The following is a 24,603-nucleotide window of genomic DNA, read 5'->3' as shown; positions in this document are numbered from 1 at the left end:
CAGCATCTGTTCCAAGGAGTCTGTGCCTCTTTGTCTGAAGTGTTGAAACTATGACTCTTGGATACGGTGGCCGCCCCAGCTCACAGGGCAGCTGCGGGAAGCAGGGAAGTAGTGTTAAGTCGTTCTGCATATGCTGTGCTCTCACTCTGTCAGCAGGTATTCTCCCCCTTCATGAGGGAAGGTCTGGAATTAGGTAGTTACAAAGCCCTGTGTCACCACCTCCTAACTACATCCAACCTTTCCCAGCTAGGTTAGAAGACGGTCATCACAGGAGAGGCAAGGCAATTAAAAAAAAAAAAAAATCAAAACTGAGGAGAGGCCTCTCTTTCTGCTCTTTTGAAGACTTCTCTCCTGCACAGGGAGATCCTGCAGGTATAGACAACACCCTGCTTCAACATATCTACTCCCCTTTGAAGAAGCCATCACCCACAAAGGAGGCAGCGCAGGAAAGGGTTCGATGTTCAGTTTCCTTTAATGACCCCCATTCTCCCTGAAGGGCAGGTGCGGGCAGCTAGGCGATGGCAAGAGATGTTCCCTTGAAGATCTTGCCCGGATTGAAGGCTTTGCCCACGTGCTGGAAGGCCCCATCCCAGGAAGAGTATTCTCGAACCGGTCTGAGTCTCCTCGCTGCTGGGATCCAGTTTCCAGCATGTGTATGACTCATAGTCCTGCCAATCTGGACTCAGCAGAAAGGCAAGCTCCTGGCCTCAGGAGACCCAGACTCCAGAAATGGAGCCGCTATTGTTGCTTCCAAAGAGAATGACAGCGGCAAAGGCATTCTTCCTCAGTTTGTCCAGTCCCTGCGACACTGCAGTGATGAGGTTGCAGTTCATGCAGGTCTGGGTGAGCTCTTCAGGCAAGCGGTCCTCGGCGTAGCACAGGCACCAGCCATCTTTATCAAAGTGCTTCCCAAAGTACGGCAGCGCCACGGAGAGTGTGTCCTCGTTGGAGTGCTTGCGCTTAAATTCATCCAACACAAAGGTGCTCTTGGGCAGGGGAGCAAAGGGATCCTTGGCCTTCGGCTCAGCAGCCGCTGCCCGCGCACGTCCATCCAGCTCCTCCTCAGTAGCAGGGGCAGCCGTCTTCTTCTCTTTCCGCTCGGCCTGGGGCTTCTGCTTCTCTTCTCGTAGAAGCTTTCTCTTTCAGTGGGGTGTCCTTTTTTAGGCTGGCTCTCTGCAAACTTTTTAGCATCAAATTGGGCCATTTTCTCACAGAGTTTCACCTCCCCCAAGACAGCCCGGAACTGGGGCTGGTTAATGCAGGTGAGGAACCAGCGGTTTGGATTAGGGAAGGCCTGGCAGAAAGAAGGTTCCAGAACCTGTTTGTAAAGCCACAACAGGGTGCAGACAACTGCAGCCAGTATCACACGTTCGCCCACCAGAAAGCCCTTGTCTTCAAGTGAGCGTCCAGCGGCCCCAGAATTCCCCTCACCTCCTGCTTTGCATTCTCTGTGGTCTGCTTGTTGCGGCGCATGAGGCTCAAGGGTGTGGAACACCCAGGTTCTGGCTGGGGGAACTATGTTGCTATCAGTAAGGCTCACCCCCTGCACCACCTGGGCTGCTGCTTTGGGAGTACTTCCCTGCAGTCCTCGTTGCTCGCATAGGAGGCAATGGCATTGCTCTCGAACACACAGAATCCATCGTCACCCTCAAAGGCTGGAACCTTGCCAGCAGGAAATTTATGGAGAGATTCGGGGGTGTGTTTGGTTTGGCCAAAATGGAAGTGGGGTGGTGCGGTGAGCACGCAGACCTGAGCCCTGCTGCACTGGGTGGCAATGAGGGCCTTGAAGGCCCTCCAGTTTTCGGGATATGGGTACAGGGTCCCAGCCACCATGGTGATTCTGCAGAGAAAGGGCCAAATTAGTTTTAATTTTAGTTAAACAGAGGCAAAAAGATGCTTTTGAACTTGACAGTATCAAAGATTACTGAGGAATACTTTCATCAGAAAACTCCAGTTGCGGGTTTGCCTATACCCAGATACAAAGTGAGGCATCCTACAGAGACATCTCAGAATGCCCTCCCTGGCCACAGACGACGGAGACAGAAAACCATTTCCTCAACGTGCTGATGAAAATGAAGTTTAGTGAAGCTGAAGTAGAGGCATTTTTTTTTTATCACTACTAAAAAATAAAATGTTAGGTATCTCCAGGAGTGATGAAACAACTACCATTAAAAAGAAAACCTGACAATTGTCTAATAACCAGTTGTAAAATTTAAAAATATCTAACTTTAGGTGGTATCAGGATTTTCCATTATCGAGGTGATATAGTTCAATGAATGACATAGTTTTCACTAAAAAAAATAAATAAATAGAAAATAAACATTTTGTCCTATTGGGTATTCTTTAATCTGTTTCCACACAGCTGTAAAGCTGACCTTAAGGAACAAACCAACGCACATTTTAGTTTAAATTAGATGCAGTCTTTTTTACACGGCCAAGGATGCCCTGCATGATCTGGAATCCTGACATCTCCATCCTGTCTCATGCTACTCTGCCCTCAACTTGCTGGCTTCTCTTTAATGCTTCAAAGTCTATTATTTCTTTCTTTTGTCCCTACTTTCAAGCCTTTTCACATACTGTTGCCAGAACCTGAAAAGTCCCAGCCCCCTCTCCATATGACTGGCTCCCCTCTTCTGGATCCCAGTGCAAATGTCAACCCTCTAGCAAGGTCATTCCTTTAGCTCGTCTAAATCATGCTCTTCCTTCCCTCTATCCACTTTTCTCCATCACTGCACCTTGTTAATGTCAGAGCATTCAAAACAGTTTATAAGTAACATGTCTATGTGTCTAATAACTTACATAGTATCTTTTATCTCAAATTTGATTGTAAGTTCCATAAACTTTTTGGCCCCGAATTTTATTTATCAATGTCTACCCACTGCCTGATAAACAAGAGGTGTGCAATGACAATTTGTTGAAGAAACGGGTGAGCTTAAATGTCCCTTCCCATCTCCAAACCACTCCATTCACACACATTTATGGGTAATTGGCTACATCCATGCCTTTAGAAGCAGTTCTAAAACTAGTAATCGCATTCTGAATAATATAATGAAAGGTAATATAATTCAGTTCTCCAAAGTTTGTTAAGCCCAATTCATAGATGCTCTACTTTATTCTAATTTTTAAGTGAGATAAACAAGTTGTAAGATACAATCTCAATCAACAAAAAGCTTGTAATTTTATTGGAGCAACACCTATACTTTATAGGTACTAGATAATCAGATAATTATTCGAGATAATTAAATCAGGTGCTGAAATAGTGAGAAAACTAGAAGTGATTGTCAAAGGATTTAAAAGAATTGAGGTAAGATATTAACTTGATCAAGCACAGGAGGAAAGAAGAGCCCCAGAGAGAATATTAACATGCCATGCAGCGAATCGGCCAGGCTTAGAGAATATCTATTGGGAAGCAGTTTATGTGGATTTGGGTTGATAACGTAGCCTCACGGAGGGACATTAATGCTATACTGAGTGTGTCAGTGTGAGTTCTTAGTCAACAAGTTGCCATTGTTGATGTAAGAGCGAGAGATAATAAGATAAAACTGAGGTTCTAGAAGAATCATCTAGCAGGACATATTGGAGGACAAAATGTTCTTTGTAACAAGACAAATGAGATAATGGAAGCAATGCATAAAAGACGGCAATGAAGATGGAAAAAAATAGGAAACAAACTATATTGAAGGTTATCAGTAATTCCTTTCACCTGAAAAAAAGGAGGTTTTGTCATGTTGGAATAAAAGACTGAGAAATTTTAAGAGACTTACAAATTGAAGTTGTAATTTTTCTTAATCAGAAGAACACACTTAAATAATAAGAAATAATTTTAAGTGAAAGTTGATTCAATTTGAATAACCAAATGGTACAGTGACAACTTTGTGGCCTCTCCCGTTGTGGAGCACAGGCCCCAGACGCACAGGCTCAGCGGCCATGGCTCACAGGCCCAGCCGCTCAGCAGCATGTGGGATCTTCCCAGGCCAGGGCACGAACCCGTGTCCCCTGCATCGGCAGGCGGACTCTCAACCACTGCGCCACCAGGGAAGCCCCACTGACAACTTCTGACAAGCTTTCCTCACACATTCACTACTGAAGTTTTATCAGCTAGAATGAACTCCTAATCAATTGACATTCAAAATAAAACAAATGAGCAAGGAGTTTGGATTCAATTTTCCTTGACCCATATGCTTCAGCTTTATTTTACAAAATGGGCTTAAAAATTTTGGCCCTGTGAATAATAGAAGCTTTCTTAGCTCGACATTATTCTCAGATGTCATCTCACACCTCTTTAATTTATACCAAATTCAAAAAGTCTTTGAGAAGCTAAGCACATAGGTCTTTTAAATGGAGATCAGCTAGGAGGGAACACAGTGCTCTTTTGAGAAATTAGAGCAGGACTCTTTGATCCTTTTTTCCCCTTCATCTTGCCTGGTTTTATAAGTTTTGATTCTATTTCAATCTTTCAGTAAGTAAAAGTTATTTGCATAAATCCATCTCCAAGAAAAATTGCTCTTGGGTCTTAGAAAAAAGTCTGTTGCATCATCTTAAAGCATCTTAAAAGTCACAGAAAAAAACAGAAGCCCAGAAAATGGTATTGACTCTGTTCAGCAAAATCTCTTTTACCATCTATGCATTACAGACATTTACAGGTCTGCTTTTCACAAGAGATCACAATACCAGCAAAGCATGTTGGTACACTCCTTTCAAAAATAATGTACTACTATTTTGTTAATAAAATGTATTGGCTTTCCCACCTGTCATAAAGGTAATTCCAGTATTCTGAAGCACACTTAGAAAATACAGAAAAACACAGACAAGAAGAAAATTATTTGTGATCTCATCACCTAACTTAACCACTTAGTCTGACTCTATCTAAATTGGAATCACACTGCACACTTCTACTGTATAACTTGATTTTTTCACTTGATAATATATGCTTTTAAATACACTTCTCAAACATTTTTAATGGCTGTCTACTGCTAGTTGAATCATATTTTATTTTACTAATCATCTATTGCTAGAAGCTTTGTGACTTCATTATAAATAATATTGCAATTAACATCCTTGTGTAAAAAACTGTGTATTTCTCTTTCTCTAAGGTGAATTTCTAGGATTGAAATTGCAGAGTCAGAGGTATTTATATTTTATGGACTTCAAGTATATTTCCCAAATTGCCTTTCTACTATTTATAAACATATAGTTTCAGGTTAACTTATTATCTACAGCCACTCATTTGTGACTATGTCACATGGCACTTAAGTTTTCATTTGCTTTGCAATTTTATCCTTTGAGCTGGTCATCCACGCAAATTATTTTCTGTTGGGGTCTTGTACACATTCTGGGATACGAATGCATGCTATGTTCAGTTTCCTGTTTGCCTCTATTGGGGACAGTCAGTGGGATCATGATGCAATATGATATTGAAGAGGTAATCAAGGGTCAGATATCTAGGAACTATGGGTTATGTTTAAGAATTGGGCAGTCACTGTAGAATTTGGAGTGTGGGGGTGTGTGTGTGTGCATGTGCACGCATGTGTTTATTAAAGGTCCCTTTTGTTTAGATGTGAAGGATTGGGCAAATAGCTTACTAACCAGTATGAACCAGTAGCATCAGTTTGCAAAAGTGCAACCATACATATTGTTAAAACACTGACATAATTTCATTCTTGTTAGAAGTAGTTGCTACCCTGTGTCCAAGTGTCTTCCTGCCATTTAGGTAGTCCTGACTCTATGGCAGAATCAAGCAACCAAAGAATTAGTACCTGGTATAGCAGTGGGCTTCCAGAATGCTATTCCAGCACTATAGCCAGCATCTGCTCTTATCAGGTGATGTCTGTCTAGTAGAAACTCTAAATATTTTTTAGATAACCTTCCCAAAGGGATAATTTTTAAGAGAATTTTCATAGTAGTTAAGGAAAGAAGTAATAGTAACTTGTCCCACTTTGGCTAGGGTAAGGGTAGTCAAGAAAAAGGGAAATAGAAAAAGTTGATATAGGAATTAAAATCAAAGAGATGAACTGAATGTGGAGGTTTAAGGTGGATACTTTGAAATGGTGGCCCCAGAAGGCTTCTCTCAATTGTTGACACGTAAGCTAAGCTCTGAATGAGCAAGGAGCAAGGGGAAGAATATTTCTGGCAAAGGAAGAATAGTTATAAAGGCTGAGAGGAGGAAAAGAGCTTGACACAATTGCAGGCATGAAAGGAGAATAAGGCCACTGCAATCCAGGAAGTGGAGTGGAAAAGGTAGGAGAGGAGAAGAAAAGATTAGCATGGTAGGAGATAAGTACACTCTTATGGTGGCAAGAATGATTTTCCTGAGATAGGGAGGAAGACACCTCTACATGGCAGAAGGGTTGGTCCAGGTGCATATGGGTCAGTAGATTTGGTATCAGACATTGAACGAACCCTAACCTGATGTTATTTTTAATAATGTTATTAGAATTATAAATCATCAATTTTCCAGATACACAGCTTATCTTAATTTTTTAAACAATGTTTCTCAAAATATGTAGACAAGGCAAAGAAATGCAGCCTGAATCGCTATCAAGATATTATTTTAGTTATATATACAGTCAACTATAATGTATTGATATATGCATAACGTGTCATGATAAATGGATCAGCATTGTACATTTGTTCATTCAATAAATATATACTTACTGAATGCCTACTATGTGCAAGGTATTATGTTGGGTCCTTGTATTACAGTAATAAAAAATAGCAGGCACAAATTTTTTGGGAAAACTTCACAGCTCTCTTTCCTTGGGTTCTTTCTGACAACAAAGACTGCTTGCTTGTTGGTAATTTACTTTGAGAAAAGATCCTGGGAAACTAGAATAGGATAACAAAGAGAGAAACAGGAAGGAGAGAAAGGCAATTCAAGGATGCATTATTAACCTAGTTACCACCGTGGGACCTCGGAAGAATGTGTTGAAGCACACCAGAATTGTCTACCCTGGACATGGAAGTGGGGAATGTCAGCCACTGGCTCCCATCTCCCAATAGTCAAAGGTTGCCCAGAGGAGTGTTGACTCCCTTGCACCTCCAGGTACACCATACAGAACATTGGGCACCTTCAGTTCCCCATGGTGAGCAACCAAATAGCCCAGGATGGAAAGTAAGGGATGGGCAGCACAAGGTGTTGTAGGGTACACCAGAATGCAGCTGGTTTCAATGGCAGTAGTTGGGGGGGGGGTGCCATGGAAGGTGGGCCAAGGGGATGTGCAAGAGCCTTCAAGGTCCATTGCTTATACTGCTTAGGTACACTCATTACAGACCCTTAAAATATGTAGTTGGCTGCACTCTACAAAAACTGTTAGAGGGTGTAATGTTGGGCTGGCCAAAAAGTTCATTTGGGTTTTTCGTGCGATATTACAGAAACACCCAAATGCACTTTTTGGCCAACCCAATAGTTTTCTAGGGCTACTGTAACAAAATACCACAAACTGGGTGGCTTAAAAAAAGATAGAAATGTATTCTCTCGTAATTCTGGAGCTAGGATTCAGAAATTAATGTGCTGACAGGGTCATGCGCCCTTTGAAGCCTCTAGTGGGGATCCTTCCTCGTCTCTTCTAGCTTCTGGTCAGCCCAGGTTCCTCGGTCTGTGGCAGCAGACCTCTAATCTCTGCCTCATCTTTATATCCCATCTTGCCTCTGTTTCTGTGTCTTCGTACAGCATTCCCCATTCTGTGTGTCTCTGTCTCTGTGTCCAAATTTCCCTCTTCTTATAAAGACACCATTCCTATTGGATCAAGGAACCACACTACCCCAGCATGACCTCTTCTTAACTGATTACATCTGCAACCATTCTATTTCCAAATATGGTTACATGAAAGAAAAAATATCAGTTAAGGATACATTACAACAGCTACAGTGTGAAGAACCAAAGTCCTAATAAGCTGGTGGTGAGAAGTGAAAGAGATTCACACCTCTGAGAAATATTGGGCAGGTGGAATAGAAATAGGAGATTCAAAAGAGGAGGTTGCTTTAGAGTAAGGAGAAAACCTGAATTCTGCTTTAAACACACCAAGATAGAGGTGTTGAGGGTATTCAATCACAGACCTACTATGTGCCCATTGTTTAAGTTGTCTAACACGCATCATACCATTTTTCATAATTTTCTCAGTTGAAACTCTTATAGACACTTTGTAAATGAAGTCTCACAGAGTTAGAACTTTGTCCAGAGTGTGAAGGTATTAACGTCTATGGTATTCTTTGTAGTGAGGCAAGTAAATAATTTTCAACATGCCTTCTTTCCCTATTCCTCTTTCTCTTCCTTCTTATTGTGAAGGAGAAATGTTGCCTGCTGTATCAGCAAACAAAGGATGTTGCAGCCATCAAGCCACCACATTACAGCCTCCCCAACTCAGGATGAAACAGGATGCCTGCCATCTAGCAGTCAACTCCTACAGCCACCTCTGAAGAGACACAGGATGAGAAAGCACAGGATACTGGCCCCAGAAAGCTGAGGTGCACATCAAAGGAATGATTTCAGCGAGCCCAGACTCTTGCTTCTTCCCATACATGGAAAAGTGCTAAATTCCTTAACTTGAGATGTCTGGTTTTCTTTAATTAACAGTAATTTTTTGATGTTCCGACTACCCAGTCTTTGTTGCACAAACTCCTGTATATCTTGGCTCCCCACCTTGCCTCTTTGGAGCAGTCCCTCAAAGCTATCTGAGCGCCTGTCTCCCAGGCTTGAAGTCCTCAGAAGGTCCACCAAATAAAACATAATTCTCAACTTTTAGGTTGTGCATTTTTCTCAGTCAACACTTCCATCCCCCTCTTCCTCCTTCTATTAATACATCTTCGTCTTGAATTAAGCTTTCACTATCAGTAGAAAATGTGTGCTGCCCATAGACGATGCTTCATAAATGTTTTGGGAGAAAAGGTCCTTACAAATTATTCCTCCTAAACTCTGAAATTTGATTTTGAAATCACTTCCCAAGTAAAACCTGTGAACATTGTTATTGCATATTTAAAATTTTTTCCACCTGCAAGTTTTAAAATATGAAATTTACTTCAATAAAACCCCTCTACAATGATTTAATTTCAGACTCTGAAAGTTACATTTCATCCTACCTGTTTTAAGCAAAAATAACTGAAGCCAAACATGCTTTGCTTTGTCATAGTCCCACATGTACGCATTTTAATTAAGCATAATTATAATCAGCCTCTTCTTATTTTATATTCCCATCCCACATGCTATGTGTTCCTTGTTCCTATTAAAAAGATGGAGTTTTAATAAAAATCAACTTTTATTCTTTGCTCATATGCTATGATTTTATAGCTTCTAAATCCATTATTATTAGGTTCAGGAGCTGGTGATTATTAATTCTCCATACTTTTCTCCCAGTAATGACTAAGGTAAGATAAAGGAAATGACAATTCCTAACCTTGTCTAGCCTTGAAAAATAAGGCTTAGAATAATGTTGGTGAGACTTTCACTGGAATGACTGGATTTGAGAAAAAAGTGGGTTACTTCTTCCATAAATTCAGAAGGGATGATGAATTTGTGTCAGGTGTCCCACCAGAAATCCCCAGAGATTGCCTAAGTACTCAGAGGCCCATTCCAGTCTAGAAAACCTGCTCCTAAATGAGCCCCAAACTGAGCTAGCCTCTAAGAAAATTGGAAAAATCAAAGTAAATAGCTTTAATTTATTGTTTTTTCTTTCTTGTTCATCAACTCTACATTTTAGTGTAATTAAGACCAAGGGTCTCAATCTTTGAATTGCACAGAATGGGTTACTGGAATGTCTCAATGCTGACCTCTGACCCTCTGCGACCCTGGAGGAGTCTAGCTCCAACTGGGGCAGCTGAGGTTTCCAGGCTGGTTACTTCTGCTACAAATAACTTTCTCTGTTTACCCCCAGTGAGCCACACAAATATCTATGTATGCCTTGATACCAGAAAGATGGGAAACACTGGTTTAAATTACCATATAGTAATGAGGAAAAATGCCAGCTCTAGATAGATCAGCTATAAGATAAACTCAGTATATTCTCATTTAAAATAACATTATTTATATCAGTAGTTCTCAAACTTTGCTTCATATTAGATTCAACTGGAGAGCTTTAAAAAATCTTGATGCCCAGACTACAGCTCAAACTAACAGAATTTCTGAGAGTGCAGCCTGGATGACAGACAGTGGTTTATGGGATTCCTAGTAATAGGGAACAAATATGGGATTCTCTGAAACAGTCCTGACTTCAACTATTCTTTTACAGGAAAGCAAGTTATTAAATGTGTATCTAAATGTGCGAGTTATGTGCATCTAAATAAGACTCAATTTTTATAGGCTAATACTATTTTTCACATCAAGAGATTCACAAAACAGGAGTAAAACTAGCTCTGGCTTATCCGCCAAAGTAACAGCCAATCCACCAGAGTGGTAGATACAAAAACCTTATGTCATCACTTCAGTTTGATGAGCTTTTATTTTCGGTATATGGCAACTGAAAACATTTTAAAATTATTTTTTGTTAATTAATTAATTTGTACAACCTATGAATTTTGCTGTTAATCAGGAAGGAAAAAGAAGACATGGATTTGGGTGAAGGGAATCACATGAGCTCGTACTGTGAGCACTTTGTGTTTTGCTTTGGGAGAATGTGTGTATGGCAAGGAGCCTGGAGGATGACAGATTTAATTAAAAGAATTGGTGTTTTTTTCTTAGATTGTGAACAGCCAAACAGTATACATTGTAAAGAAAAAGAAAAAACAAACAAACAAAAAAAACAACTGAATAATTATCTGGGAAGACTAAATTGTGGAAAACAAATTTGAGGAACTAAATCCTGAAACTCTAAATTTTCTTTAGTATGAACTGTTTTGCTAAGATATTCAGCTCTTTTCACTTAACTACTATAATCACACTGAAGAATCTGTGCCTGTTATTTCAGTCACAGAAGACATTTTGTTTTAACCAAGTACTTTTAACTGTTTAATCAATTGGTTTTAGTGGGTATGTAAACCTACTGAATTTATGTATACAATAGAATTTTATGGGAGTTTTCCTAGTGACTTTGGGTTAAGGGTTCATTGCTTTTCATTAGTTTCTCAGAGAATTATCTGACCCCAAAGTATTAGGCATCAAATTTTAATGGTCCAAAATTTATCATATAAATTACTATTTAAATCTTAAGTCCTCAAGGGATGATTTTGTCTGCATCTGTCTTTATTTCCAAATTTAGTAATATTTAAAATTAATGTAATGCACTCAGGAAACAAAAATAATAAAAGTTGGCTTTGGTCCTTCTTTGGATTGATTTTGGTAGAGAAATGCTGAGGGTCAGTAAATATTCACTCTAGTGATAGAGTGATTAGCAAGTTCCCAGAACCTCCTTTTGTGACTTTCTTCAAAAGGAAGATACAGCTGCAGTTGCCACATACTAAGAAAAGGAAAAAAATAGCCATGAACCCACTGAAGAAAAGCAATAATGTTACAAGGAAGAATCAAATCTGACCATGTGTTGGATCTGTTTCTTTTACTTTAACCTTTGCTTCCTGTTGCTTTTGTTCACTAAAATGATATTGTCTATACACAATGATCTGCCTTGGGGAGCCCTGCCCCTCTGCCTGAATGTTAAACCAAAGTGCCTTTGTTCAGGGAAACATCCAGACCCTGTCCGCCTGTGGACGGCTGCAAGGAAGAAGAAATTAGCACATCCCCTCCTTGAGGCTGGCCATTCCAGGGGATATTTGTAAAACTTAGGTCCTCTTTACTTTACTTCCTCATCTCCTCCCCGTCTCTGTGCTATAAAAGAAACTGGCATCCAAACCCCGATAAGATGGTTATTTTGAGACTTTAGTCTGCCATCTTCTCGGTCTGCTGGCTTTCCGAATAAAGTTGTATTCCTTGCCTCAGCACTCCGTCTCCGATTTATTGGCTTGTGGTGCTGTGAGCAGAGCGAGCTTGGACTCGGTAACAATAAGAAGGGTGTTGGAGGGCATTATGCTAAGTGAAATAACTCAGAGAAAAATACTGTATGATATCACTTATATGTGGAAACTAAAAAAACACTACAAACTAGTGAATATAACAAAAAAGCAGCAGACTCACAGATATAGAGAACAAAGTAGCGGTTACCAGTGGAAAGAGCAGGGAGATACAAACTATTGGGTGTAAGATAGGCTACAAGGATGTATTGTACAGCACAGGGAATACAGCAAATATTTTGGAGTAACTGCAAATGGAAAGTAACCTTTAAACATTGTATAAAAAATATTTAAATAAAGAAGGGTGTCAGAGACAGGATGATGGAAACCCAGAAACATGAGCAACGAATTCCCAAGCCATCCATTTCCGTTCTTTTGACTGTTTTTATTCTTTTTTGTTGGTTACAGCTGTGCTCTTTCGACAGATGAGCAATTACATAGTGTTGATTTTAATTTAACCTGTGAATAATGGTGATTAAGAGATCTATAACCCAGACATGCTAATTAAGCACCCTTTGTATGAGTTCTAAGAGTGCAGAAGAGCCTTGGGTATCCATCCATTAGACGTGTTTGTGAGCCCTCAGCTTCATCTAGCAATGATGACATTTCACTGGGTGTTATTGCCTAGTATCAATTTTATACCATGTCCCCGTCCATGAAAGGCTTTTCAGAAACATCAATGGTGTTGGAGAAAAATATCTTAACACACTGACTTCTGGTGCTTTTTGAGGGAAAGAGAGAGGCTATGTGCACGACAAGTAAGACGGACTCCCTGCAATACATGCTACAGCTCATTTATTTAAAGATTTATCTTTCATCATTGCCAGAGACCCTGAGGACCAGAGAGCATCACTGTCTGTGTCTCATGATCATTGCGTGTTCTTCCAAGCGTTTAGAAGAAGACTAGTCACAGTGAAACTTAAGGCAAGAGTAGGGAATAATTTTGTCTTAACTTGTCTGGAATGGATTCTTTTTGGTTTAAAAAAGAGATTTCTGTACGGAGCTGAGCGACATAGATCACAAATTATGGTTATGTTTAGAGGTTTCTAATGCTTTATAATTTTTATTATTTAACACCCCCCCCAACCCCGCCCCCCCAACACACAAACACACAGCAACTTGTGCAGAACTTATATAAGGAGTAAGTAATCAACACTTGTTATTGACTTGCTAGGTACGTATGTATGTACGTGTGTATGTATTTTAATTACAATTTTTTTCCTTGTGATAAGAAGTTTTAAGATCGACTCTTAGCAATTTCCAAATACACAATACAATTCTATGTATTTTAGGTACTTAAGTTGACAAAATACCCATTTGCAAACACTTCAAGGATATGACCCCCAAATCACCAACTGATGTTGGATTATTATTTTTTTTCATAAAAAGGCATCTGCCAATGGGGGTAGGCAAAATAAATTCATTCTTTGAATTTTTGTTTACGTTCTTGGATATTTCTTATCTTTTTCTTCAAATTTTCTTTTGAATCCTGTCTTGGCAATGTATTTTAAATGTCCAAGAGCTCTTTTTGTTTTTATTTCCCTTTTTCTTAGTATCCTGTTCTTACTTTAGGGTGCAGGATCTTTTTGAATATCTGAGAGTACAAATTTTGTTTCTTAAGGTTAGATATTTCCTCCTGGTTAAGAAAAATATTTTTATTTATTTATTTTACCTATATTTCTTTTTTATTCTGAAGGCTTTCTTGAACTATTTGGTGAGGCCTGGTAATTTATTTATCTTTAGGAAAGGAGATGAGGATACTGATATGGGCAGTTTATCACTTGTCAATCAACTTTCTTTAGGGTTAGCAGGGCAAGATCCAACCGTTATGGGCTAAGCCTCACAAACACCAGGAAGTCTGAGTGGGGCTGACTCTGGGATGTCGGTAGCAAACTAGATTCCTTCATTCTCCCCAATTTTTCTAGTTTATTAACAAAAATTAAAAACTACTTATATTTTGCCGGGAGAGGGAGATAATCTATGCTCACTGTGATCTGCACAATAAGAGAAATTATCTGATATTTATAAAAAGCAGAAGAGATTGTTAAGTATGCTTTTAGTGCACTCCTGGGATTTATATTTTATTGTCTGTGCTATTTTACAATTCTTGGGCACAGAGGTTAATCTTTAGATTTTTGTTCAGTAGAGATACAAATAATTTCTGTCTAGTAGAATAGATAATCCTAGAGATTATAGTTTGTGTTCCGGATGGACATTAAGCAGCTGTGTATCTAACCTAGCACGCCTACCCTACCATGATTTCTATTAAATTGCCTCCCTATAACTTTGTTAGTTCCCTCATTAATTGAGCTTAACATATTTGACATGTGTTCATTTTGTAATTATATGAGAGTCATGCTCTTACCTTTCGGAATATTACATTGAATAAGTGTTAAAACCTAATCAGGGGCTTCCCTGGTGGCGCAGTGGTTGGGGGTCCGCCTGCCGATGCAGGGGATGCGGGTTCGTGCCCCGGTCCGGGAGGATCCCACATGCCGCGGAGCGGCTGGGCCAGTGAGCCATGGCCGCTGGGCCTGCACATCCTGTGCTCCGCAGCGGGAGAGGCCACAGCAGTGAGAGGCCCGCAACAAAACAAAACAAAACAAAAAACCTAATCAGATGCCCAGGAACAAGTCCATGATCTGATAAAATAAGATTTGTTGATTCACAGCCAGGGAGTGCACTCCAGAGGAATTCTGCTGGCCCAGAGGGAGGACGGAAGTATCTTTTGTAAGGTCTGTTTTTCCACTGAAGGGCTCTGAAGAGGAACTAAGGGGCATAGTAGTCAATTCAGAATTGGTTGCTTTTTCTGAAGCAGGTTTAGAAGAAATGGGATTAACTAGGCCCTGGGTCTGTCCTAAGGTGAAGAAGACTTCGCAATTCAATATCCCCAGCGATAAATGAAAATTGCCAAGTGGGTCCAGAGTATCATTGATAAGAAAGCGGTAGTCAGTCAAAGAGGGAGTTGTGATAGCATTTTACAACGGCTCTGTGATCTCGAGTGAAACAGTGTTTTCTGTTAACTTTGAAGCTGGCTTTCTGCTTGCTTTCAGAGGCTGAAGAATGGCAAAGTGCTCTTTTCCTTTTCAGTTGGAGCTGACTTTCCCTCTTTTAGTCCTGGGTAGGATTTTTCTCTTTCCTGACATGAGAAGGTGGGAGATAGAAGGTGAGATGGACCTTTAACACCATACCACCTTCGCTTCACCTTTCTTTTAAATCCTATTATTTTTCTCTCTTGTCATCTATGCAACATTCCATTTCTGAGTCTAGAGCAGGGGTCAGCAAACTTTTTCTGTAAAAGGCCAAACAGGAAATATTTCAGATTTTGAAGGCCAGATGGTCTTAGTCACAACTACTTACCTCTGGCATTATAACGTGAAAGCATCCAAAGAAAATCCATAAATGAATAGATGTAGCTGTGTTCTTTTTTTTTTTTCTGTACGCGGGCTTCTCACTGCCATGGCCTCTCCTGTTGCGGAGCAGAGGCTCCGGACGTGCAGGCTCAGCGGCCATGGCTCACGGGCGCAGCCGCTCCACGGCATGTGGGATCTTCCCGGACCGGGGCACGAATCCGTGTCCCCTGCATCGGCAGGCGGACTCTCAACCACTGCGCCACCAGGGAAGCCCAGTAGCTGTGTTCTGATACAAAATATGTTTATAAAACCAGACAGTGGACTAGATTTGGTCCATGGGCCAGAGTTGCCAATCCTGTTCTAAAGTCTCTCTCTGTTTCTACTCAAGTGATCAGCTCCTTTTTCTACCATTGTCCCCATAACATCTTTTCTAAGCTGTGGCTTCCTTTGCTGATTCATCCTTCAACACTGTCATTTGATTTCTTTTTTTTTTTTTTTTTTTTTTTTTTTTTGCGGTACGTGGGCCTCTCACTGCCGTGGCCTCTCCCGCTGCAGAACACAGGCTCAGGACGCGTAGGCTCAGCGGCCACGGCTCACGGGCACAGCCGCTCCGCGGCACGTGGGATCCTCCCCGACCAGGGCACGAACCCCCGTCCCCCGCATCGGCAGGCGGACTCTCAACCACTGCGCCACCAGGGAAGCCCCATTTGATTTTGATGTTCCATAGATTTGTTGGAAGATTCACTAATAGCCCATCTTACTTTCACCTCACCATTACTTTTCAATTACTTTCATCGTCTTTTTTAGCGAGGTCTCTTATGAGATGCGAGGTAAGTTCTTGTGCTCAATTTATTACCTTGAACTGGAGACAGTATAAAAACTTTTTAATAAAGGTGACTCAAAATAAAATACTCGCATTGTCCATTAGGGTATGCCTAGAATGATTAGTTTATCATTATCAGCATTTCTTAAGGTTCCAAATTTTCATATTGCTGGACTATAGAATAATGCGGGCATCATTTTCCACCTAAAAGAGCTCAATAACAGAAAAGCTAGGAGCAGCTTTTTTTTTTTTTTTTTCTGTACGCGGGCCTCTCACTGCTGTGGCCTCTCCCGTTGCGGAGCACAGGCTCCGGACGCGCAGGCTCAGCGACCATGGCACACGGGCCCAGCCGCTCCGCGGCATGTGGGACCTTCCCAGACCGGGGCACGAACCCATGTCCCCTGCATCGGCAGGCGGACTCTCAACCACTGCACCACCAGGGAACCCCAGGGAGCAGCTTTAAGAAACAGGTTTAAGAGAGTAAATATATCAAGTCATAACATTAATGAGTACTAATGTACATTTAATCAATACAGGTAAATGTTAAAGTGAGGCAATACTGCAAAAAAGATCTAATAAACGAGTTTATTATGTACACAGAAATACTTTAAAATCGAATATTTCTGTTTGGATCTCAATTATCACCCCTCTTTTTCTCTAGGTTCTTTTATGAAGATACAGATACAAAATGCCAAATAGAGATTAACGTACAGATTTTGTAAATAATGGTTCATTAATTTTCTAAAGTACAGAGCTTTCTGAAAAATCTAGACTGGAGAGCATGTCTGGAATCTGAGGCCAAAGTAGGGACATGCTACTGCTTATTGCAAATCTACCCTTTGACCTCCATCTGTGGGAAGAGCTGAGTTTTCAAAGCAGATGCCAAATATATTTACCCAGCCAGATGCAAGGTCTGTTTCAAGCTTCCTCAGAAACCCAGTCACTATCAGACTAAGGTATATAAGAGAACATATTGGGCGCCTAGGCTTGCCTCCAGGAGAAATGGAGAGGAAGCCCCGGCTCATCGTAACCATGCAAGACAGAGTGAAAGAGTTCTTACTTTTGAGACACAGTAATGTTACCTACTTCTAAGAGGACCAAGTGGATATTAATCCATTACCAGCCAGATTAGTTGTTCTTTCAACCTTGCAGGAAATATGGGGTGGAAAGAGAAACAAGGATTCTCTTCTATATTCTCCCCATTGTGGAAAGAAATGAAGATCTCTTTGCTTATGGTAAAAGAAAGCAGAGCTAAGAAGAAAAGGGCTCCCTCATCCTCCCAAAACTCATGAAAGGAAATGAATTATACGATTATACAAATGCAACTGACATTCTACTAAATATTACTTAATCTATAATACAGATACAGTCAGGTCAAATTCTTTTTTTACCTTAAAACATGTGGAAGATGTCATGAAAGAAAGGAGACTTGGGGATTATAAGTAAATAACTAAATACTTAATGGAGTGAAATCAGTCATAAACTAGTTTATAATACAAGGTGCATATATTAATGGTATGACTTTTAAAAGCTCATTTTTTTAGAACTAGCAAATGGCAGTCTAAAGTCATATGCAGAGCCATTAAAGTACGTTCAATAGCATTTCAACAGATAGTAATTAGGTCTGGACTTCAGCAGCCTGCAGCTGAGGCTACGTCACACGGTGAAGGTTGCTTAAGCACCACAGCATGACTCACAGAAAGTAAAAAGTAAAATGAATCATCTTGGTTCCTTGTTCTTATTCTGAAAAAAAAAAAAAAAAACTGGAACAAGCTCCCACTTCCACTTGAGATAAAATTGAAAGTGAAGCACCCAAAGTCCTGTGATAAAAGCAGTCTTTCAAAGAGGTTTTAGCTTTGTGGCTGTAGCTAAGATCGAATCTAAAATTACAGTCTTTATCAAGAGCCAATCATCCACTTAATTGAACTTTTTTCCATTGAACCAGTTCTGTGTCATACAGCAACCTTATTATACACACAATATATACATTCAGCAAGTTACTATTTTAGGTATAGAAGCAAGCAAAGGGCGAAATAATTGAACTCTGTTTCTCTAACGTGTAATTGCTGATGTGGAGTAAGAACCAAGTATTCCATTCCTTGGCGCTGTCAACTAAAGAATGTCGCCTGCCATCTGGCTCTACAAGGATTAGGTCACTAGCCACTGCAGTTGCTGACCTCCAACATCCCCTGAAAGAGTTCAGGGTGAAAATCAAGAATGAGGCACTGTGCTCTCAGAAAAACTGGGAGAACAGGCCTTCAGATAGGTATTTTCAGGAGAAAATTTTATGAACCCAATTTCCTGCATCTTCTCATACCTAGAAAAGCACTAAAATCATTAATGCAGACATCTACTTCTCAAGTCACATATATGCTGACAACCCCCCTTACCTCTGGAGCGGTAGCAATGTCTCAGAGCTATCTGAGAGCCTGACTCCTGGGCTCTGGTCCTCGGTAAATGCCCAAGTAAAACTGAAACTCACAGTTCTCACACTGTGCATTTTTATTTCACTCAACAGTACAAGCCATTCGCTTCATTCATCCTTTCTTAAATGTAATTTACCCTATTTGTGCACAGCAAGTTGACACTGAGTTACTATCCAATATGCATAACTCTCCTTCCCCACCATCACCATCGTACTCAACTTAGATGTTATCAAGAGGAAATAATAATTCATTGGATTAGAAAAAAGTTGTGTTACAAGATAATTGTTTAACTTAACAGCAAAACCATAACACTCATACAAGTACAAAATGAACATGGAGCAAAGATTATAACATTAATTAATGAGGGGATGAGCAAAGGCCTTAAAAACTGTTTCAAAGGAGAAGCCAAAGAGAAGACACATATACAGGCAATAAAGCAATGCTGAATTGGTGTGTTAATAGATGCAAAACTGGCTTCTTTCTCAAGGGTTGGGGGAATCAATACACCTTCATTGGAAAAAATACATTTGCATATCTATAGACAGGAATAATTTGCATCAATATAGTTTTCTACACCTTACAGAGCTATAAAATAGCTAAAAAAATGAAATGCACAAAATACTCTAGATTCAGATATTGTACAAAGCTGTGTTACATAGTGGTTAGCATTCCATAAAACCTGCAACATTTTTCTGTTTCTTTTTATTTCCTGACAGGAACAAGACTAAATTTAGATTCCACTTCAACAAAACCACTAAACAGTGTTAGACCTGCGCGGTCTCCTAGGAGTTTCGACTCGCCCAGGAAACAAGAGTCGGAAGTCGATGCAAAACGCAAGAGGTTTATTGAAGGCCGGTGCACCGGGGTTCCTTGGTCCTCACGCAGGAGGTCGAAGAAGGAACCCTTTTGGGCGCGAATATGTCAGTTTTATAGGTTCCCATTTCCCCGTATGTAAATTATAGATTTGGTTGTGTTCTCCTGCTGATTGGTCCCGGCTTAGGCTCGGACCAGAGAGGGAACTTGTCCCCAGCTGCCTGATTGGTCTTTGACAGACACCTTTTTTACATTTTGTTATCTCCCTCCTTCTCCCCAGCTGCCTGATTGGTCTTTGACAGACACCTTTTTTACATTTTGTTATCTCCCTCCTTCTCCCCAGCTGCCTGATTGGTCTTTGACAGACACCTTTTTTACATTTTGTTATCTCCCTCCTTCTCGGAAGGGGGCCGGACATCCTGGAAATTCACCCATTGTCTAAGAAGCCCCTATTGTCTGGAGAGTTCTTAATCATTAGCTGGAACAATGTCCCTCGAGTCCCACAACAGAATATTACGTACATAGGATTATACACACTTCACCTTATTCTGTTTTGTGCACATCGAAGATATACCCAAAGTTAGTCAGGATAAGATAACTTGCTTTGTAAATACTGATGAAGCAGAAGTCTTCTACTATTCATTGACTTCTTTGTTATTATTTCTTATACATTCAGTCATCAAGATCTGCCCTGTTGATTCTCCTTTTGTAAGTTCTCTTATACCTCACCATTGTTTTTCATTTTCATGGCTACCATCTCAGCCCAACTATTCACTCAATAAATCACTGAACAGTTGGGTTATGATACCAATGAGTCTTGCTTCCTTGAATCTTTTTACTGTGGTGGACACTATACTGCTAGATTGGAAATACCATCTTCACAGGACTCTCCAATCCAAAATCTTTTAAGACTTTTTAGCATTACATTCAAAGGCAACTGGTTAATAGAAAAGCGACTATAAGATGAATGAGCCACCTTAAATCCCTTTTATAAAACAAACCAGTATATAACTAAACGAAGAAAACAATCAAACCTGATTTATGGTGAGGAAAATGCAGATAGGTCAGCAGGTATGTGAAATGGAAACTCTTTTCAAAAGAGCTTTAAAGGCTACTATATCCAACTTTTAAGATTCTTTCTTCTTTAAGGGATAGAAATGACTTTTAAGAGAGATTTCAAGGTTCACTAAAATGCAAAATTCTTTGTCGTTACTGTGACAGTATGCTATAGCTTCAGAGTGATTCAGAAGACCTTAGTTGAAGCTTTGGTCCATTAACTCTTAGCTGTGTGACACTGGTCAAGGTGTTTAGCTACTCTGAGCTACATTTCTTCCTTTGTAAAATGGAGATAGAAATGATAACAACCCTACTTACCTCCAGGGTTATTGCAAGAATGACTGGAAATTGTGAATACTGAAACAATTACTAACTGATAAAATATTGTTCAAATACTAATAGTACTAAAATCAATAGTGCTAACTTTTGCCTCTTCCACATAATTTATTCTTCACTGTACAGATTTTGCAATTACCAGTGATAATAATAAGCTAGAAAGTACACTGCCTAAGTTGAAGGCCCTTCTGCCATTTTCTTTTAGGAAAAATACGCATTTGTCTTTTTTCCAAGAGTGAAAGTTACATCAGTGCCTAGGGTTCCCATGCATAGTGTATCAGTAGATAAATAGTTTGATGTGAATGTTTTCATCAGTTTCTTACTCACAATTTTACTAAGTTACACTAGATTTTGATACTTGAATTTCATTTCCAAGAATATTCAAACTCAAAGAACTTGGAAATAGTTGGAAAGTTTTATATAGAATATAACAAGAAAGATGTTTTAAAAATTCATTAACTTAGGTACTAAGAAATACAAGTATGCATTGTGTCAGAACAAACCACAACAAATGACTATGCAAAATGCAATGACTTATCTTCAACTACCTATCTTATTTAATCTAAGTGAATAAAGTATCACCAAAAAGTTGAAGAAGGCAATGAATATCTTATTAAATTTCTACCGTGTCAGGCACAGTCTTGAAAAGCCCTGTGTTGGGTTAAACTCTGTGGAGATGCTTTACTGAGTTAATAAAAATTATGAATGAGCACATTATTAATTGGGTTTATGTGGAAGTCTCACAAGGCGTACTTTTACACAAGAATTTGAGTGCCAGTAGTTTATTTTGGAAATGATTCCAGGAAGCACTCTGTACAAGTATGGAAGTGAGACAAGGCAGGGAGGACAGGCAATAGAGAGTGCTTTATTAGGTAGGTTTCCTCTGTGAGCAGCATAGAAAAAGGCCAATTTATAACCCTGCTGTAATGAGATTGTAGGAAACATGCCTTAGAGTTTTTCCTTTAAGAGGTAAGAGGAAGCTGGAATATTCATTCACCAACTTCTGTTCCTCATTGGTTAAAGATTTCTACTGTGGCGTTAATCCTTCAGAACCTGCAGAAGTGCTAAGCATGCCTGACATCAGAGAATACCCTTAGGCAGAAAGACACAGGAAGTCACTGGCCCAAAGCGAACCATCTGCAGAAGTAGACCACGGGGACATGGATGGGACATCTATAGCATCTATACGTTGAAACAATGAAACCTGTCAATATGCGAATCATTGAGGGGACACCATTGAAACAAAAAGACTAATGCATTTCATGAGTTGAATCTCTTTTTCAAGTACAGACCATGTTTCAGGTATTGAGCTAGGTACCAGGTGGACAATAAATAATAAAACACAACCTGTGCACTTAGGGGTCTTATATCAGCATGAGGAAGTATCCACATGTCAAGATAAAAGATGTAAAGAGTTTCAAAAATTAAGCGTAGATGCAGTCCTGACTGAGAGCCTCCTAAACAAGCAAATGTAAGTGAAATTAATATTGAAGTTATTTAGATGGGAAGAAAAATGAAAAAAAGATATTTCAGACAAAAAGAATGATCTGAGCAGAGAGAGATACTGCAGTGAGGTTTTAAAGGTGAATTAGTTGCAGGATTGAAGAGAAAAGACAGGAGACAAGGGCTTCCCTGGTGGCGCAGTGGTTGAGAGTCCGCCTGCCGATGCAGGGGACACGGGTTCGTGCCCCGGTCTGGGAAGACCCCACATGCCGCGGAGCGGCTGGGCCCGTGAGCCATGGCCGCTGAGCCTGCGCGTCCGGAGCCTGTGCTCCGCAACGGGAGAGGCCACAACAGTGAGAGGCCCGCGTACCGCAAAAAAAAAAAAAAAAAAGAAAAAAAGACAAGAGACCTATTGTGTGTAATCTGTTGTTGATATGCTGAAAGCCTGGACTAAGTTTGTGGCAACAGAATACAGCAAAAGTGTGGCAGTTACTGTCCAATGGCTCACTTTCCACCCAGTTCAATCCTCCACAAGAATGCCTTTCCAAACTGAAGAGGCTGGACACCTTGAAATCACATTTCAGGCTTCCTTCCAGTTAGAGTGCCACATGTGATCTGGATAAATATAAAGGAGGACACAAATATGGCTGAAATTAAAGCTTACATCCCTGAAAAATTATTAAGTTCATGTCCACACCCACCTGCCTTGTGTCAAGGCAGTTTTCCTGGCCTTTTAGCTAGATTGACTTATCCCCTGATTTGTTTTTCATCAAGATGAACTTGGGAATTCTAGATGAATATTTTAGCTCCAAATCTCTCTAAATATTGTTCATACTCTATGCTTGTGGCGTATTTCTTTTAATTTTTATTTATTTTTTAAGAATTTTTATTTGTTTTTTATTTTTGGCTGCATTGGGTCTTCATTGCTGCGCACGGGCTTTCTCCAGTTGCAGCGAGCAGGGGCTGCTCTTCGTTGTGGTGCTCAGGCTTCTCATTGCAGTGGCTTCTCTAATGCAGAGCATGGGCTCTAGGTGCGTGGGGCTTCAGTAGTTGTTGCACACAGGCTCAGTAGTTGTGGCTCGCGGGCTTAGCTGCACCGCAGCAGGTGGGATCTTCCTGGACCAGGGCTCGAACCCATGTCCCCTGCATTGGCAGGCAGATTCTTAACAACCACACCACCAGGGAAGTCCAATGCTTGTAGCCTATTTCTTGAAAACAGGAAATTTTATGACCAAGTTTCTGTCTTATCCTGCAGTCTAGGTCCCTGTTCAGAGTGAAGTTCTTCTAAAAATAATGATTTGTTACAAAAGTTTTCCATGGGGTTGAATTTCAGGTCCTAAATTGCATAACTGGATCCTTGTTCCCCTCTACCCTTCTGCTAAGAATTTTGCTGGGTGTGTGCCAGTGATCCTCTCTGATAATACTTCACTGCCTAATAATATTGCTGTGTTTTGCATAATGCCAATATACTATGATGCTACAGCTACTTTCGAAAATTCTTCTATCATAGTAGATACTGTCGATGTCTCACTTTGATCGCCAGATAAAATATAGGCTACCAAGTAAATCTGAATTTTAGATTCAATTTCCATGAGCTATTTTTTTTTTCATATCCAACAGGTCAGAGCTTTAAAACATCTCTTTTAGTTCACATGTAGGAACAGAGATTCATGCAGGGATGCACTTATTAATTTCATTTATTCATTCAAACATTTACTGAGTGCCTGCTGTGTACCAGACACTGTGCACTGGGACTCCAATGGTTAGCAAAACCATAAAGTATCCCTCCTTGAATGAGGTTACATTAGAGTCAGGGAACAAAGATAAACTGAGGTGTCAGGTCAAAAACACCAGCATATACTTGGCCCTCAAGAAATGTCAATATCTTTCCTGTCCTGATCTCTTTCTACTCCTGTGCCATTTTAGGACTTCCATTTCTGACCTCCCTTCCTCTGATACCTTAAGCCCTCTTCTTAGCATCCATCAGTAACTTGGTTCTCACTTATGACCCTAGGTCTTGCATCGAAGTCTTTGTAGCTATTTCTGATAAAAGAATCTAGTCTTATCAAACTTACTTTTCTTCACCAGTTCTCACATTCTGCCTTGTAATACATATTTTTTAACACATCAGCAAATGTGGTGAGAAAATTTTTCAGTAACTCACTGAATTGACAGTTTTCGGAAAGTAAAAATTTGTTCCATTGTTGAAAGATTGAGATAGATACTGCTCTCCTAAAACGCACTTCAAGCCTGATTGTACAGAAGTTATTCTTGTATGTCAAATTTTGAGTGGTTGTTTTCTCCCTCCTTTGCTTTTCTCTATTATAATTTTTCCACAGGGGGGGAAAAACACAGTAGCAAAATTCATTTCATTTAAATGAGGTGGGGTGGTAGGGAGTGAGGACTGAGTATGATCTTCATC

At 40.1% G+C, this 24,603-nt stretch overlaps 1 pseudogene; it reads right to left on the bottom strand.

Annotated features, from left to right (window-relative positions):
• Positions 1 to 391: 391 nt before the first annotated feature.
• LOC115856689 (elongation factor 1-gamma pseudogene) lies at positions 392 to 1,833 on the bottom strand (annotated as a pseudogene).
• Between the last annotated feature and the right edge of the window lie 22,770 nt (positions 1,834 to 24,603).

This window comes from Globicephala melas, chromosome 17 (assembly GCF_963455315.2).
Source record: "Globicephala melas chromosome 17, mGloMel1.2, whole genome shotgun sequence".
Lineage (NCBI taxonomy): Eukaryota > Metazoa > Chordata > Mammalia > Artiodactyla > Delphinidae > Globicephala > Globicephala melas.
This window is presented reverse-complemented; position numbering and strand designations above follow the sequence as displayed.